This window comes from Protopterus annectens, chromosome 14.part0 (genome assembly GCF_019279795.1).
Source record: "Protopterus annectens isolate FY-2018-M chromosome 14.part0, PAN1.0, whole genome shotgun sequence".
In the NCBI taxonomy this organism is placed as follows: Eukaryota; Metazoa; Chordata; order Ceratodontiformes; family Protopteridae; genus Protopterus; species Protopterus annectens.
The window spans coordinates 964,690,594-964,700,349 of NC_056748.1; the positions used below are offsets into that span (position 1 = coordinate 964,690,594).

The 9,756-nt window shown below is 37.6% G+C and overlaps 1 protein-coding gene across 3 annotated transcripts in view; it reads right to left on the bottom strand.

Annotated features, from left to right (window-relative positions):
* Positions 1–9,756, bottom strand: part of RASSF4 (Ras association domain family member 4) — a 1,767,318-nt gene that overhangs the window by 1,085,122 nt on the left and 672,440 nt on the right. The gene's annotated exons all lie outside the window — the stretch shown is intronic.

Consider the following 9,756-nt stretch of genomic DNA (forward strand, 5'->3'; position numbering starts at 1 on the left):
ACTTCTTCAAAGACCTTATAGTGTTAGCTCCTGCAAACAAACTTCTTCAAAAACCTTAATAGTGTTATTCAAAGATGGTGTATAGATCAAAGGTTTAATAAAAATATCACTTGAATTGCGAATATTATGCATTAAAAAATGAAGATTCAAGTTACGAGTGTATTTCTTTATATCAGTAACAGTTTTAGTAAATTCAGCCCTTCGAGTAGGAACAAAGTTTAAACCATACCTCAAAATACATAATTCAGTGTCCGTTAATGGAGTGTCAGATAAATTCACAACATCAAAAGTTTCAGTTAAAGTCCTTATATTTCATGGACCGATGAGTTCGAACTGGTTAACATTCTGCTTCTCGTGTTCACTGTCCTTTTTATCTGGTTCCCTTTCTTGGCTAAAAAAGACTTTGAAGTAACATCATTACCAGCAGCCCCAAGTGAATGCAGGTTACCACAATTGTTATTAGTGGAAGAAGGAGAAACCTCCTTTAATTCATCCGGACACGACTGATGGGTCAGTTTCCTTTAAAAAAAAATTTTTTTAAAGGGGCCGAAGGTTTGACGTTCTTAACAGAAATACCAGTTTTAAAAGATGTAGATTTATTATAAAAAAATGTCTTATTCGGACCCTGTCTTTCTTTAGGGAATCCACCCTGTCCCTTTCCATCAGAATGCATTTGGTTGGGATCAAAATTACTGTAAGCACAATTGTTTTCATAAGCAGTAACATCACAAACCAACTTAGTATGCTTACGAGCAGTTGCTGTTGTGTCTTTCAGCTTTTCCCGGTTAGGGGTCGCCACAGCAGAACTCCGGTCCGCTAATGATTGGTAGTTGATTTTCATGTGCCGAGTTACCAGCCCCGACGCACAACCTTCAATGAAGGTACGCCCATACACGCATGTCTCCAAGCAGAAGACGCTCTAGCTGAGAATCGAACCGGACAGCTTCTTTTCTGTGAGGTGACAATGCTACCGCAGCACCACCACCGCGGATAGTATGTTTATGAGCAGTAACTTCATTAATGTGCTGGACCCAAAATCTATCAGTAGATTGTTAACAACACTGTCAATTTTTGAAATGTCTTCTTTAAGATGCAACATTTTGTTAGTATTATTTTCAATAAGCAGCTTTAAAAATTGTATACCTGCGCTGTTAAAAAAAGAAATTAAAGTCCCAAAAAAAGAATCATCTGCACTTACCCCATTAGGGCATTTGAAAAATCTTAACCCTTTATTGACAATTTCCAGTTCTAGGCATCGTTCAAAGTAACGGTTCTCTAAGTCAAGAGACCGGTATTTTTTTAACAGTTTCCCAAGATGTTCACATTTACTGTGACACTCTTCAGTTTTAGCCCTAGTAACTCGATAGTCTGCTCTCTCAAAAGGATTGTAACTGATTTCCAAAATGGACTTAATATTCTTATGAGAGCAATGTATGCACTATTATATAGATGTGTGTGTGTGTGTGTGTGTGTGTGTGTGTGTGTGTGTGTGTGTGTGTGTGTGTGTGTGTGTGTGTGTGTGTGTGTGTGTGTGTTTGTGTGTGTGTGTGTGTGTCTTTCGGCTTTTCCCGGTTATCCATTAAAAATACATTAAAACATATAACATCAGTAAAAACTAGTTGCAAAATGTGGGGGGCTTTGCCCCCACACCCCACACACACACCCTTACTTTATATTCTCCCTCCAAGGTCACACTGCAGTGGGGCAGGGGCTATATTCCATTTTCAACCAAATGGAATTTGACCAAATGAGCTTTCAATCAAATGAGCTTTCAGTGGAGTGGGCTGCCCAAAATAATTTTCGACCAAATGTAATTTGACCAAAAAAAATATCAAAGCATCAAAAATTCTGGCATTAACATGCTAGTATGCATGCATGCTCCAAGAAACAGCCCTATTGCATGCAAACTTTTACTATTTAAAAATACATAAAAATATATTTTTTGTTGGGGGGGCAAGCTCCCCACACTTCCTGCTCATTATATATACTAATCCCAGGATAACAAAACTGTGGGCTAAGGGAAAATTTCCCAACTTTGGGAATTGTGTGAGCTTGCATACCTGTCAATCAGCTTCATAGTTGACCATATGCAGATGAGTGACAGCTGTTGACATAATACATGACTGACCACACACATACACACACACACACACACACACACACACACACACACACACACACACACATACACACACACATATCTATATCTATCTATCTATATCTATATATCTATGTATATATATATATATATATATATATATATATATATATATATATATATAATATATATGTATGTGTACACAGACATAAATACATAAATACAGAAATACATATTTTTGTATGGGAAATGTTATTTGCATTTAATTTCTTATTTTTGTTTATGCTGCAGTGTTACAAAATAATACATGGTTGGTAATATATTTGCATTTGGTTTCTGAATTCTGATTCTTTCCATTAAAGGTTATTTTTTGACAAAAACAGAAGCCTGGGGCTTAAAATACCTGTATTAAAACATGTATAGCCCTAAAATCAACCTTAAAGATAACACCCTTTAGGAAAAACAATCTAACAATTTTTTTTTTCAGAGATGGCCATGCAATTGTTAAGCGCCTTCTAAGCATTGTGATGACTGAGTATCTCGCTAGAGACTAACAGGTGTGTCTGTGCTGGCTGGTGGCTGCCTGCACTCCATGCCTCTCAACTGCACCTGAGTTTGTTTCATATTTTGTTCTGTCCCTTGTATATTTTGTTTTCTGGTAAATCACTGAGGATTACAGTCAGTCAATGATGACAGACATTCCACACTTCCATCAAATTCTGGTACCAGTGGTCAAGAAAGGCAAAACAGGAGCTAAATGACATCAAGAAAGTTAACGAATTCATCATTTCCACTTAGCACAAATTCAAAAAAAATCAGAGGACTTATTAATGTCAGCCAAAAAAGCATCTACCATTGTTGGTACACCTTCAATAATAAAAAAAGGTCATCTACAAACCTAGAATAAAAAAGTATCTTGTAGTGCTTTTCCATTTCAGCTAGAACATTAGTTTCCCACCAAGCCATAACTATATTTGCATATGCAGGGGCTGCTGCTGACCTCAAAGCAACCCCTCTTTTTTGCTTGTAGTAGGCCTCATCAAATAAAAAGAAATTATTATTCAGGACTATGTCCACTAAACTACAAACCAGGGAAATAGTTCCTGCTTTCAATTCTGAATGCTTTGTTAAAAAACTTTGAACAGCTTCAACGCCATCCTCATGAGGGATGCAAGTAAATAAAGAGACATCAATGGAAAACATAACATGCTTAACTGTGTTAAGATATATTGTCTCAGAAAATGCGCTTAATTTAAGTGGTTTGTGCTAAGTGGAAATGATGAATTTGTTAACTTTCTTGATGTCATGTAGCTCCTGTTTTGCCTTTCTTGACCACTGGTACCAGATTTTGGTGGCATTGTTTGATTTTTATCCGGTTTGCACCTTTTTTATTATAGACATTCACACTTCTTATTGTCCAGAGAATGGGCTTTCCTACAGCTGGTAGAGGTAAAATTCCTCAAGTTTCATTTGCCTACAGGAAAAAAAAAAACCTTGAGATTCAGAATACTGACTGTTGTTTTCCACAGGAAATCCATGCCAGTGTGATTTCTAACTGTACACTGACAATGCTTCACTTCTTTAGAGAGAACTCTTCCCTCTCTGAGTTCGTGTGATCATGGAGTTCATATACACGTTTGGTGAATGTTGGGGCAGGGAGGCTTGTCTCCTTGCAAAACAATGCTTAAAGTTATAACCAAAAGAGCTGGTGGAAACCATTACCAAAGCCACAAATAATCAAGAAAACATATACAGAAAGTGGGAGGCATACATGACTGACTTAAAAAAAATAAATTGTTTAATACACTAAAAACTATAAAAAAGTAAGTTAAAAACCACAATGATCAAGTGCATTTGTCCCATAACCCAACGGGGCTTCATCAGAACACAAACAAAAGTATGTCACTTCCTTTTATACCTACATGTTAATTGGAACTTATTGTTAAAGTAAAATTACTTACATTGAGTCCATAATTCCATATGAAATCTCTGTCAGAGCTAACACTAGTCATTAAAATACATTATTTGAAGTACTAGTTAATATACAAACTCCTGTTTAAAAGTATAATTCCATACCTCTCATAAAAACATCATTAACATATGCCTAAAGTGTAAACCGACAATTATAGAAACAGGGCACTCTGTTTCTGTTCAACCTGTTTTGAAACTGAGGGCATTTAATCCCCAGTGAGTGTTGGCATTTAATCTTAATTGCCAAAGAAATTATTTGTATTCCAGCCCAGTTTTCCACTCCCTACCCCTACTGCTTTTATCAACTACCTCTAATATAGCAAATGTAAATACTTTAAAGTTCTCACATACTAGCATGCATTTAAAAAGGGAGATTTTCAAGTTCTTTTCTTGAATGTCATATAGGTGCTCTGTCTTCCCCCTATGAAAACTAGTGCAGCTTGTGCAAATAGCTATATATATAGACTAACCCTGATAAAGAACAATTACCCATTTTCAGATAAACTATAGTGTCCAAACCATTGTATTAATTTTACGCTCTTTTCTTCAACTATAAAAGAACATTATATAAAAGCACCACATTTCATGCTTTTTTCTCTTATTGCTCCTTTAAAAACAACATTCTCACCTTGTTTATCTTTGGAAACTCCATGTTTGTCTAATACAGTTTTAATGTTTAAAGCTGTTTTGAAATTTGGGCTCAGTCCCAATAATATTGTTGATCTCTGGATTAATTCTAAAAATGCTCCAGTTTTTATTAATAATTTATTTAACTTTAGGTGACCAGTAATTGTATTCTATGACCAGTGCTCACTCACATGAACCCGGGATCCCACCCTCAGTCTGTCTCTCCTTAATTCTGTTGTTGAACAAATTGATTCCTACACCAAGGATGTGTTTATATTACTTAATTCATTCATCCAAGATTTCCATTATAACCTCCTTGATAAGATTGTTTGGGTAACCTCTGTCAATCAACATTCCTTCGAATGTATTCATTTTGTCCCTGACTTCTTCCAAACAAGATGTCATTCTAGATATCCTTCTGCATTGGCCTTTAATGAAACTTTTTTTAAAAGAAAAAGGGTGAAAACTGTTGAAATGTAAATATGAGTTACTGACAGTGTTGTTGGCTTACATTTTAGGTATGAATGCTGGTAAAACACGTTGTGCTCCTACCATTTTTGTTCTGCATCTGGTAATAATAGAGCAAATTAAGCTCCATGCACTTCATAGAATATGACCAAGCCTTTGATGAGAACCTTTTATTATGTGTATCAACATGGATGGCTGTCTTCACATCTCAAGCTTTACTCTTGAACACTAACACAATAAACTGTAACCGTAATAATAACAAACTAACTGCTTCTCTTTTCCTAGACCTGTCAAAAGCCTTCGACATGGTCAACCATAAACTTCTCCTACACATACTAAACTCACTTGCCTTGGATTTTTCCTCCTTAACGTGGTTCTCATCCTACCTTGAAAACCGACAACAAGCAGTACTCTGGAAAAATTCTCTATCTGCTCTACTACCTATCTCCTTAGGAGTACCTCAAGGATCAATATTAGGCCCACTCTTATTCTCTATCTTTATTAATGATCTTCAATCATCTATCCATAACACTACCTGCATACAATATGCAGATGATTCTACCATCATCTGTACAGCTCCCACCCAATCTGAACTCCAGTCACTCACACAATCTACCTTTTCAACTGTTGAACAATGGTTCTCAAAAGATGTCTCCTTCTCAACTCCAAGAAAACAAAACTATTACTATTCTCACCTACCCACAAATCTCCTCAACTACATTTTACTATTACTGCAGCTGACAATTCTCTTATCTCCCCAGACTCTACTACCAAACAGCTTGGTGTTACTATTGATAATAATCTTAACTATGATTGTCATATCAATAACACTATAAAAGCAGTAAATAAAAGATAGGTTCACTGTACAGAATAAAACCCTTCCTTACTCCAGAAGCACGGACCACCTTAGCTCAATCACATCTTATCTCCACCCTACTGTATGCTTCCTCTATTTACACCAATCTCTCTAAAGGTAACCTGAAAAACTAACTACATCCTATCATAATATAGCCCGTTTTGCCACAGCATCCCAGTACAGAACTCACCACTGTAATAACTTAAAACAATTACAATGGTTAGAACTACCTAACAAGCTTATCTATCAACAACTCTTAATTACACATAACATTCTTTATCAACCAACAAAAACACCAGCTCTCAGTAACCTCCTTACTCCCTACAAAAACTTGAAACAGTTGCGATCTGTCGAAAAGATACAAGTCACCACAACTAGAATTACAAATTCAGCAGGTAACTGTCTATTTTCAAACTCCATAGGGAAAATATGGAATAACCTCCCCACACATTACCACACTAGACTCCTTTCAACTATTCAAAAATCAACTTCTATTACATCTTAACAACTTCTGGCTCTGCTCCTGTACCAATCCAGACTAAATGACTTCTTCGCTCTTCAGCCATACCTCCCTACATTAAAATCACTATCTTTCCCTGCTATTTCAAATGACTAAATTACTGTACTGTTCTAAAAAAAAAAAAATATGAATATATAGCTTAGGCTATTTGTTTTTTACCTGTTTTTTTTTCGCTGTATTTTCTACTACACTAAAATGTATGCATTGTTGCTTAAATGTTTAACCTTGTTTTAATTGTGGAGCTTTTCTCCCCGGGCCTCCACTGAAAATGGAAATTATCCAGCTGGACTAGCCCGGTCAACAAATGTAAAATAAAATAAAATAAATAAAATTGAAGAGAATTCCTTGGCATCCAAACCTCAAACATGCAATAAGCCAGTTATGATTGGAGACCTGATTGTAATCCTGTATATTTTCATCCCCTTAACCTGTACTGCATCCCATTATATTCTTACATTTGATGCTGTGTAAAACATTAGTTTGTTTAAATAACCCAGCAAAACATAATCTGAAACTACAATACTAAAAGAAGACTATTTCTGAGAGGTAGATTTGCAAAAAAGTATTGCATTTTAATTCAGTTATTTTTATTTAAAAAGTCTGGCAAATACAATGACAACTTAATTGTGGCCCATGGCATACGTTTGTGTAATTTTCTAGTTTCTATTTTATTTCTGTTTTTTTAATATATATTGTAAATTTCTTAAGCTATGATATAAACAAGCTGAAGCTACTATATACTATAAACTACTATAAAATAGAAAATGGATGAAATATTTAGTGAAGGAAGGCAGACTACTGGAAGAACAAATGATAAGTTTTGCTATTTCGATATTTTATAGCAGAACCTAGAAATTACATCATCATCTTCTTTCAGCTGTTCCTGTTAGGGGTCATCACAGTGGATCATCTGATTCCATTTCTTCCTGTCCTCTGCATCTTGCTCTGTCACACCAACCACCTGCATGTCCTCTCTCACCACATCCATAAACCTTATCTTAGGCCTTCCTCTTTTCTGTTACCTGGCAGCTTCATCCTTAGCATCTTTTTCCCAATATACTCTGCATCCCTCCTCAGCACATGTCCAAACCAACGTAATCTTGCCTCTCTGGCTTTGTCTCCTAACCTTCCAACCTGGGCTGACCCTCTAATATACTTATTCCTAATCCTGTCCATTCTCGTCACACCCAGTGCAAATCTTAACATCTTCAACTCTGCCACGTCAAGCTCTAACTCCTGCCTTTTTGTCAGTGCCACTGTCTCCAACCCATATAACATAGCTGGTCTCACTACCCTCTTGTAGACCTTCCCTTTCACTCTTACTGGTACTCGTCTGTCACAAATCACTCCTGACACTCTTCTCCACCCACTCCATCCTGCCTGTACTCTCTTCTTCACCCTCTCTTCCACACTCACCATTACTCTGAACTGTTGATCCCAAGTACTTAAACTCATTCACCTTTACCAACTCTACTCCCTGCATCCTCACCATTCCTCTATCCTCCCTCTCATTCACGCACATATATTCTGTCTTAGTTCTGCTGACCTTCATTCCTCTTCTCTCTAGAGTATATCTCCATCTCTCCAGGGTCTCCTCCACCTGTTCCCTACTCTCACTACAGATCACAATGTCATCTGCAAACATCATAGTCCATGGGGACTCATGTCTGATCTCATTTGTCAACCTGTCCATCACCATTGCAAATAAGAAAGGGCTCAGAGCTGATCCTTGATGTAATTCCACCTCCACCTTAAACCCATCCATCACTCCCACTGCAGACCTCACCGCTGCCACACTACCCTTGTACATATCCTGTACCACTCTTAACATACTTCTCTGACACTCCCAACTTCCTCATACATTACCACAACTCCTCTCATGTGCTTTCTCTAAGTCTACAAAAACACAATGCAACTCCTTCTGACCTTCTCTGTACTTCTCCATCAACACTCTCAGAGCAAACATCGCATCTGTAGTGCTCTTTCTCGGCATGAAACCATACTGCTGATCACTAATCATTACGTCTCTTCTTAACCTAGCTTCCACTACTCTTTCCCATAATGTCATGCTGTGACTAATCAATTTAATGCCTCTGTAGTTACTACAGCTCTGCACTTCACCCTTATTCTTAAAAATAGGTACCAAAACACTTTTTCTCCATTCCTCAGGCATCCTCTCACTTTCCAAGATTTAATTAAACAATCTGGTTAGAAACTCCACTGCCATTTCACCTAAACACCTCCATGCTTACACAGGTATGTCATCTGGACCAACAGCCTTTCCATTCTTCATCCTCTTCATAGCTATCCTTACTTCCTCCTTGCTAATCCATTGCACTTCATGATTCACTATCCCCACATCATCCAGCCTTCTCTCTCTCTCTTTCTCTTCATTCATCACCCCCTCAAAGTACTCTTTCCATCTGCTCAACACACTCTCCTTGCATGTGAGTATGTTTCCCTCATTATCCTTTATCACCCTTACCTGCTGCACATCTTTACTAGCTTGGTCCCTTTGTCTAGCCAATCGGTAGAGGTTCTTTTCCCCCTCCTTAGTGTCCAACCTTTCATACAACTCTCCATATGCTTTATCCTTAGCCTTCACCACTTCTCTCTTTGCCATGCACCTCATCTCCTTATACTCTTGTCTACTTTCTTCATCTCTCTGACTATCCCACTTCTTCTTCGCCATCCTCTTTCTCTGTATACTCACCTGTACTTCTTCATTCCACCACCAGGTCTCCTTGTCCTCCTTCCTCTTTCCAGATGTAACACCAAGCACCTTTCTAGCCATCTCCCTTACTAGCTTTACTGTAGTTACCCAGCTATTCGGTAACTCTTCACTGCCACCCAGTTCCTGTCTTAACTCTTCCCTGAACTCCATCTCACAATTAACCTTTTCAATTTCCACCATTTGATTCTTGGTGCTGCCCTCACACTCCTCCTCCTCTTCTTCATCACCAATGTCATCCTACAAACCACCATCCTATGTTGCCTAATTACACTTTCCCTGGTCACCACTTTACAGTCTCCAATCTCCTTCAAACTGGCCCTCCTACATAAGATATAATCCACCTGTGTGCATCTTCCTCCACTCTTGTATGTCACCCTATACTCCTCCCTCTTGTTAAAATACGTATTCACCACAGCCATGTCCATCCTTTTCACAAAATCCACTATCGTCTGACCTTTTGCATTCCTTTGCTTAACATCATA